General features: G+C 42.1%; 1 pseudogene; it reads left to right on the forward strand.

Moving 5' to 3' along the window:
- The first annotated feature begins 258 nt into the window (after positions 1 to 258).
- On the forward strand, positions 259 to 907 carry LOC129718404 (40S ribosomal protein S3-B-like; annotated as a pseudogene).
- The last annotated feature ends 9,245 nt before the right edge of the window (positions 908 to 10,152 follow it).

Genomic DNA, 10,152 nt, shown 5'->3' on the forward strand with positions numbered 1-10,152 from the left:
GATCTCGTACCTCAAGTGAAGGTAGCCGAAAAAAGGCTAGGTCCGGGAAGACGCCTGTTTTCATGTAGGTGCTGACAGACGGCCTGCTCTACGAGACAGGTCGCTAAACGAAGCTCTCGAAACAAACCCGTGGGGCAGCTACTACAGGATCGTAAAGGCCAAAAACAGAGGCGTATTGACGCCTACAGAGTGATCACCGATGATACTACAGCGTATGATGGTTACTCCGGCGTGGTGGTTCGTGTTACGCCAATCCGCACGGAAAGCATTATTATGGCTACTCGCACTCAGAATGTCCAGGGAGAGAAGGGACGTCGCATTTGTGAACTGACTGCCGTTGTCCAGAAGAGATTCGGATTCACTGCTGAAGCCGTTGAGCTGTACGCTGAGAAGGTTGCTACCCGTGGTCTGTGCGCTATCGCCTAGGCTGAGTCATTTCGTTACAAGCTGATCGGTGGTCTTGCCGTACGACGGGCATGCTATGGTGTGCTTCGATTCATCATGGAATCCGGCGCCAAGGGTTGCGAAGTTTTGTTTGGGAAAACTGCGAGGACAACGTGCCAAGTCGATGAAATTCGTCGACGGACTGATGATCCATTCCGGTGATCCATGCAACGAGTACGTGGACACCGCCACCCGATACGTTTTGCTGCGTCAGGGTGTGCTGGGAATCAAGGTCAAAATTATGTTGCCTTGGGATCCAAATGGTAAGATCGGACCAAAGAAGCCGCTGCCGGATAACGTATCTGGGGTGGAGCCTAAAAACGAAATCATGTACAGCACACCCCGCAGCGAACCGAAGAACAAGCCGACGATGGAAATTGCTGAAGTGGTTGTCGAACCGGTGGTCAGTTAAGCTGTTACTCGTATCGATTATGCAATAATCACTAATTGGGGTTAATATATGGAGAAACGTATCACAGAGGGACTTTTTCCACGCCATAAGCTAAATACCTGGTCTCCGGTTGTCTAGTCTCTCGTCCGACTTTCTGGTATGACAGACCCGTGATGGCTCTCCAACCTGTCGGGCACTCAATTCGTGAGCGACAGTTGTCGTGCTGAGGCTGAGGAAGAGACAGGGGTTAGGAATGAGGAACTCATCGTGGTTGCTAACTTCTTAAAGGTGAGCAAAACACCGGGACTAGATCGAATATCGAGCCTGGCCATCAAAACGGTCATAAAAGTGGCTCCAGGGCTGTCCTGGGTAGCAATACAGAAGTGCCCAAATGATTGCCTCTTCCCGTAGAGGTGGAAGCGACAGAACCTGTCCTATTACCAAAGGTTGAAAAACCGCCATGGGACCCTTTGGTATATAGACCCGTCTGTCAGCTGGACACTGCCGGCAAGGTGTTTGAGAGGAATATCCTCAACAGACTGGCGAAGAACACAGAGCGTAAAAACTCTTTGCAGTCTGGCGCTTGAGAAAAGTACGTTTAATAACGCCAGCTTGCGCTTAGAAGCATCCCGATGTCGTTGTACAATATTGTGGAAAATTACTTCCGGAACTGAGTAACAGTTTGCAACATGAAAAAGGGTCATTAGTGCGTCCCAATCACCGCAGCAGCTCCGCAAAGTTCTATTCTGGGCCCGGTGACGTGGAGTACCATGATTTGCAGACGACATAACGCTAGCGGTCTACAGCGAGCAGATCGAAGCGGTCGAGTTGATGGCTCCGCACTGCATACGCAAGGTCGAGAACTGGATGCACTCCAAGGAACAACAGCAATAGGCAGTGATCAGAATCAGAGACTGCACCATTACCATAAAGCGGTCTTTGAAACTCTTGGAGATTATGGTTGACGACAAGCTTACGTTTAAAAGCCACGTCAACTATGTCTGTGAGAAGGCCGCAACGGCTGTTGTAGAACAATCTCAACTGATGTTAAATATCTCAGCGGTGTACGGTAGCAAGCAGAAACTTCTTGCCAACGTGATTTCGTCCATAGTTTGGTACGGTGGGTCGGTGCGGTCCAAAGCGCTAAGTACTAACAGTTATCGTGTTGAACTGGAAAGTACCTATAGGCTTTTGTGTCGGAGGCTGTCCAGAGTGTATCGTAGTGTTATACGACGCAATCAATGTGTTGTCCAGCATGATGCCTATCAGCAGCATCATCAAGGAGGATGAAGGGTGCTTCGATCAACGTGAACCAAGGGGCATACAAGTTACCAGAAGATCATTATTAATGATCAGATGGCTCCGGGAATGGTCCTATTTCGCGAAGAATAGATGGGCGCACCGACTTATCCCGGAGCTATCCGGATGGGTCGGGAGGCGCTATGGAAAGTAAGTGCATGGATGTGGAGCAGACCATTGAGAATGTGTTCTTCGTATGCGCTCATTTTGTGCCAGTAAACGGGGCAGACACTACTCCGGACCTTCCAACAAAAAATAATGAAAAACCTATTTTTAAGCTACAGATGAGGAAGCTTTTTGTGGAAAATTATGACACAATAATCAAACAATTGATTACACCCTCAAGAGAAGTATTGAAAATCGTGAAGGATAGTGCGTGCTTCAAAGGGATTCGAGAATGTCCCCGATACAAACACGTAACACATTATTCGATCCAAGGTAGCTGATGTCGTGTCAGTTTATCCAGAGAACCATAGTCGTGCATTATTTGCCATAGCCAAGGTTGCGTATTAAATTTTAGGGTGCTTTTTCGCCGCGTGCCGATAGATCGTAGTACTAAAAGGTTATCGAATAGTGCAATGCTCGTATGTCTGAAGCGTGAGAGCCAATATGAGGCACAATATTCAGTAAATATGGTTGGCGAATGGTTGGACACGTGTCACTTAAGATCCTATTGTGGTCATTCACCTCTGTCCAGCAACTCCTATCCCAACCTCCACGTGGTGCCGACCGAGATACGAGTAACTTTGGCGGAGATCGGGTAACCAATCCCCGGTGGAAACTTTGGTCGTATGCTGACTGGGAAGGGGGAACGTACGCGGCTATTTCCTGTTGTTAGGGGCGGCGTGCAACAGCGTCTGATCCGGAGCGGGCGGCTGAATCATGAAACGTGGTGCCTCGCCAGCTATATCAAAGACGACAGCCCCTTCGCGAGACTAGGTATCGCAGCCCTAGTAAGGCAGCATACCGAATATTAAATACTATCAACAATCCAGATATAAATACGGAACGGAATAATCGACATGGACCTAGGCGAATGAAAGAGGACAACGATTATTGGAAACTCGGTACTTGGAATGTAAGGACTCTACTCGAACCAGCACGAGCAGCTAGAGAGCTGCAAAAGGTGAATGTGGAGGTTACTGTCATACAAGAGGTGAGGTGGCCTGAAACGGGAAAACGCGAATTCCGGGCAGTAGATCCTATTGCAGGCACATCATTCATGTACCACATCTACTACAGTGGCGGCGTGAAAGCAAAAAGAGGAGTCGGTTTCAGGAAACAGATGAAGCGTGTCATAAGATGGAGGCCGATCAGTGACCGTATATGCGTGATGAGAATTAAGGGCAAATTTTACAACCACAGCCTGATAAATGTGTACGCACCGACCAACGATAAACCCGATTAAGAGAAGGAGGAGTTCTATGAGCTCCTGGAAAAAACGTATAATGAGTGCCCAGGACACGACATCAAAATCTTAATCGGGGATGCAAACGCGCAGGTCGGGCAGGAGAACTTCTTCCGCCCCGTGATTGGTAGAGAAAACCTTCACTCTACTACGAACGACAACGGCCTGAGGCTTGTCAATTTTGCTGCAGCCAAAGGTATGGCTGTCTATAGCACTTATTTTGCACGCCGGAATATATGTAACCACACCTGGAGACACCCAAATGGAGAGGCCTGCTCCCAGATCTACAAGAAGATAAATGGAATCAGGAACCGGAACGTGTCAGCCCCTGTCATGTGCAACGATAGGTAGAGGAACCTGATTACCGATAGAACGGAAGTGGCCAGGCGTTGGAAGGAACACTTTAGTGTGCTGTTGAATGTAAGAAAACAGCTAAGTCGAAAGGAGCAGGATGGTGATTGAGGATGATGGCAAAGCTGTGGACCCACCATCCATGGACGAGGTTAAGAAAGCAGTGAAATAGTTGAAGAACTGCAAGGCAGCTGGGAAGAACGGCATTACAGCCGAACTTTTTAAAGTCAGGAGCGAACAGCTATATCGTGCTTTACACCGGATCATGCTGAGAGTGTGGTCCGATGAAGAATTGGTTGGAGGGTCTCATATGTCCAATCTATGAAAAAGACTACCGCCTGGACTGTAGCAATTAACAGGGCATAACCCTTCTCAACACCGTTTACAAAATTCTCTCCCGTATTCTGTTCCATAGACTGAGGCCGTTTTCGGAGAGCTTTGTTTGCGATTACCAAGGTGGTTTTCGAGGGGGACGCTCCACTACGGACCAAATGTTTACCCTGCGTCAGATCCTCGATAAATTTCGAGGCTCTACATCATGCGTCAGGATAGCCGATGAGACATCGGACTCCTTCGTGACGAAGCACGGAGACCGGCTAACAAACTTATTGTTCAACATCGCATTGGAAGGTGCTATACGGAGGGCCGACGTGCAAAGAAGCGGCATCATCATGACGAAGTCTCACATGCTTCTCGGTTTTGCGGACGATATCGACATCATTGGTATCAACCGTAGAGCTGTGGAAGAGGCCTTCGGACCTCTCAGGAGGGAAGCTGCGAGAGTAGGGCTCATCATTAACTCTGCCAAAACGAAATACATGGTGGCTGGTGGAGAGTGTGGTAGTCCAACGGATGTTGCTGAGGTGATGTTAGATGGGGAAACTTTTGAAGTAGTCGACGAATTTATTTACCTGGATACACTATTGACATGTGACAACGAGGTTAGTGGTGAAATAAAAAGGCGGATAGCAGCTGCAAACAGGGCCTTCTACGGATTGCGTAACCAGCTGAGGTCCCGTAGTCTGCAGACCCGTACTAAACTACAGATTGTCTTTACACGCTTACTACTGCTCTACTGTACCGAGCCTCGTTCCTAATGCCAATATCGCACAGGTTCCTGAAAAGCTTTTCTCTTTTGTGCGGACTCATCCCTGCGCCCAAAGATGTTTGATTTATTGTGGTGTTGGTTTTTTGACTCTGCACTTTCAATTATTAGCAGTATCGCTATTTAAATAATTTTTCATTTTATATCCGTAGTTTTACCCTCCTGTTTCAAGCTTCCTGCTCTTTTACATTGAGCCTTTTTCCATCCCACCAACATGACCAATTTACATACCCTGGAGAGAGACCTCAGCCATCGTTCCGCTTTGGCCAGTTTTATTGTATGACGGACTGATTACGTCAAGAGGAAAGAGTCTTATCGAAGCCTCGTTTCTAGTGCCAATATCACCGGTTACAATTCTCTGGAGAGGAATAATATTTCTCTGGTCAGTTTTACTATAGGAAGGATTTATATTGTCGAGAGAGAGGAGTCTTATCGAAACCTCGTGCCTCCAGCCAATATCGCGCCATAATTACAATCCCCTAAAGAGAACTATGATACGTTACCCAGATTAGTTTTATACCTCAGATGACTTATGTTTGTAGGGAGGAAAGGTAACGGGGGAACTTTAGAGTCCAGCTTGAAGGAAGGGTATGAAACAGAGAGCCTGAGAATAAACCGATGCTGAAGTCTTTTGACAACCAAATGGCCTGATTCTACTAAGATTCGAACCCACGTCCTCCCGGTTGTCAAAGCAAAAGTACTCTTTTGCTATTATTTAAACGTGAGCTTGGGCAAAAGAAGTAGAATTCTCGTTAATGAAACTCAAGTAAAATGACAGACTTATCAGTAATCCTTTCATCAAAGCAACGAAAAAAAACATTGCCGAATAGAATAGCTACTCAAATTCAAACAACGACTGTGATGAAATTTATAGGGAAATATGGCTTTACAGTTCTAACAGTGAATCAAAAAGCTGCTATGTTTTATGTCCGACGTTTCGGCCTATGAACTCCATCGTTAATACTGAACAGTCGTATCTCTCCATAAACAATTCATTTTATATATGTTTTTGAACAGTTTCTGACAAAATGGCCTGACACGTTCATTAAAGTCCGCCCTTTGTGTTTTTTATCAAAAATGTTTTTTTATCATGCACAAACTTACCTCCGAATAACTGTAACAAAAGATTTTTTCTCTGTGCCGATTTTTCCACCTGAAAAATTCTCATTTTTATCATAACTTCTGCCCATGATTTTTTGCATTTTTCCATTTTTTTTTGTTTTCAAAATTGTGTGATTTTTATGGCCCTGTATTATTTCTGGAGATTGTAAAGTTCTTTCTTCAAAAATAACAAAAAAGGTAAAAAATTAAAATAAGCACGAATTTTTATACAAAGTTATATTCTTCATCGAAACAATCAAGAAGACTCCATTAGACAAGAGATTCAATATTCTCTTGAATGTAGAACACATTTCCCTTCAGAATATGAATTATTTATCTGGGTATTTTTGCGTACGAATGAGTAATTCACAGTGCAATTAACTGTTTCATAACCTTTTAATTTAGATTAACAGAGAGGTAAAATGTTCAGAAGAAATTTGCATTTTTGTATATAAAATATGTACAAAATCAAGGAAAAAAACTATCTTGAAAATAATGATTTGAGTAACCATTCCGAATAATACTTTTTTCCAGCTTTTTGAATACAAGAGATATACATTAGACATCTTCAACAAGTTGCTAGCAAAAACATCTGCTACAATTTTTTAAAGACACTGTTTGTCTATCGTATTGTCCTGAAAAAAAATCATTGAATCGTTCATTTTAAAAGAAGTGCTATAAAATGCATAGAAACCTTTCCAAATGAAGAATATCACTAAAATCAAATGTGAGGACGCTATTAGTTTAGAGCACGAAATCGGCAAATTAAAATCGAATAGAAGATGAAGAATGAGAATAATGAAGGATAATGAAGGATAATGAAGGATAACATTTTGTACAACTCTCCAATAAACCATGCATCATCATACGTTTTAGCGCTTACATTCGCAGTTTAGTAGAATTGTTTTAATATTTTTTTAATATAATTTAGTATAAAATCTTAATAGAATTATTTAAATAATATTATAATATAATTTGTATAAAAATTAAGTAGAAATATTTAAAAATATTTGAAAAAGTTTCACTCAATTTATAAAACGAATGTCAAAATCAAAATAAATAAGATAATAAGTTCAGGGATGTTGATATTAAACTGACTTGGGTGCACGGAATCGTAAAACGAAACAACGTAAAATTTGTACACCAACTTTTTTTATTCTAAATAACCAGCACCACCCACGGTGAGGTGGCGTTATAACTTGAATAACCAAGTACTTAGTGAACACACTTGTTGACGCATTATTCTCCTGGCAAACTTACGATATTTGTTAAAAAAAGAGCTACCTAGGCTTCCCACCCAACTCAAGCCTACGCACGTTTGCTAGAAGTAGTCTTTTAGTAATGGTCGTTTATCTTTTAATTGACCAATTGTTGAGAAACGCGGCACCCATTGCGCACACAGTTCCATGAATCTTATAATGATATTCAACGAAAATTTTGGTCTGATATTAAAATAAAATAAAATACTACTATATTACTTTATCACTTTATTCGTAAAAATATAAGATGTCTGGAGCAGAATTGTAGTGGAACTAAATCAGTTAGTTAAACAATATTATAAAAGATGATGAAATTTTATCAGAAATAATACACCCCAGTTTTTTTTTCATCTTGAGCCCCATCTTTAACTAAATTCGACTAAACTGTTAACCAACGCAAAATCTTCTTCCAGCAACCGTCGTCGCGACCAACCCTGGCTAAACGAGCCCTGGCCTGCAAAACAGAACAAGAGCCACTGTTAAACGTTAGGTATCGCCTGCCGAGCTGGGACAAAAATAATTACGTTGGGATTTCCTGAGCAATTAAAATCAGAGAATCACTTATTGGATGATTTACCGGGAAGCGACCGGTTCGGTCAGTCCCTCGTTCGGGCCAGGTATAATCCTCTTTGGTCAACTGGAGTTACTCACTTCGGTGGACGCTGATACGTAGGCACTGACTCTTCGCCCGACTGTGATCCGTACAATTTGTGACAATTTGTGTCGATTGCCCTGCCGGCAGAAGGGTGGACTGTCGATAGTCATCCCGAAGCCCCGTGACTGACTGGTTAACTCCTACGGTGCGTATGCAAGAAACATTCAGCAAAGGGACCGCGATAGACAATGAACTGGCCGTTTCACAATAGGTGTGCACTTCAAGTGTAATTAAACCGGATCTGTGCTCACTAACAACCAACGTGACAGGTGAGTTTTAGAGCAAGATTTATCACCGAAACGTCGGCTCACTACCAAACGCTTGTAGTGAAGCATCTATACACACTGTGGGTACCAGACAAGCTGCTGCTGCTGCCCTTTCGCCAAAACGTGAACGAGTGCAGTTCGGGTGTTGCTTCGAAAGATGCAAATAACACGGCACGCGTCATGTGTGTAGGTCGCGACGTTGCCGCGCCTACAATCTGATGAACATGACAAAAATTTTACGGTGGATACCACTCGTAAATTTACTTCATTATAGCGGCGGTGAAATTTGGAGCAGAATCCCATGACCTACCAGGTAAAAACGGATCATGTTTCTCCCAAAATAGGCTGACGTTTGATTAATACAAACAATATCCAACTCCTAAGAAAGCAAAGTACTGTCAATTAAAAACCAGTGAAACATGTTCAACAATGCAGGAAAGAAATTGACAAGCCGTGACGAAGGTGTATGCTACGACAGTTTTCCCCGAGCCCCGGTAATCGAAATTTGTATTTGTTTTGCACACCTCCGAACCCCGCCCGTTCCTCGTCGGAATCATCGTCAAACCTAGCAAATCGAGTGTAAATCGTTTACTAATCCATTATCGTCTCCGTTGAATGTGCGTAAACACGTCACAAGCTACAATCGAAGTGAAACTGTGTACTTGGTGGTAAGGTTTGCCAGTCTACTCTCACCACTTTTCAGAGTACGGAATGGCAAGGATGAGGAAACATGAATCCTAAACCATCACATCAGTCAGTTGTTTGTTGGCAGTTCAGAGGCTGGATGCCAATATTTGCTTTGTCATGGGTTTGTGAATTCCACCGGGAGGACTTAAGGATAATAAAACATACTAGAAGGATTTGGGAAATTTCAGTTTTGATCTTATCAATTATTAGAGTCTAACTGAGTTTAAGAAACAAGTTTATGCATAAGAACATAAAACAGTAAAAATGAGTTTTTGGCTACAATATTCGAAAGTATTCTTACAAAATCATACGTGATGATATATGAATTTCCTATGAAATTATATATGAATCAAATCAAACTTCAATTTTTGTATTTTTTTTTTGTTTTTTTTTACCTTTCAGCATCTGCTTTAAATGGTCGTAATTTCTAACAGATTTGCAAGCATAAATATTGTCAGAACATTTGACGCAGCGCTGTTAAGAATATCAACCCAACTAGAATTTATATAAATATTAGAACAGAAAATTAAAAATAAATAAGACTTAAAAATTACAAATGATTATAAAAAATGAATAAAATCTCGAATTACTTCACATTTTCTAGAAATTTTGTATGAAACCTAATTTCAGTATAATCTCACAAATTGCGTGAATTGGTGATATTCAATACCAACTTGTGTTTGAAACAAATTATAAAGCATAACATACCTCCTCCGAAACTTTAATTAAAACATTTCCATGTGAAAACCAAACAACGCTCCGACGCTGTTTGCTAAGCCATTCATTCGGCCGCCTAATGCTAGACCGTGTAAAAAATTTGAAAAGATCAAAATCTCATTGCTCTATATCACTTTGGGCCACCGTGAACTAGCGACAAGAGGAGGTTTTTTTTCCTGCTCTCAAACAACTAAGGGACCATCCATTAATGATGTCACGCGTTTAGGGGGGGGAGGGGGTTTCAATTATTGCGACATTTTGTGACATATGGGGGAGGGGGGTTAGCTTGAGTGTGACATCACATTTAAACTCAAAAAAAAGTAAATAAATAAATAAAAAAGTCACATACCTAATCACAGAGTTCAACTCAGAACTATTTATGATATTTGCATCTTTCATTCATAGTTTTACGATCCCTTTTTTTGCTTATGATTTGCTTTAGATAGAATAAATGACAATTTTTTTCACG

This window comes from Wyeomyia smithii, chromosome 1 (genome assembly GCF_029784165.1).
Source record: "Wyeomyia smithii strain HCP4-BCI-WySm-NY-G18 chromosome 1, ASM2978416v1, whole genome shotgun sequence".
NCBI classification, from domain to species: domain Eukaryota; kingdom Metazoa; phylum Arthropoda; class Insecta; order Diptera; family Culicidae; genus Wyeomyia; species Wyeomyia smithii.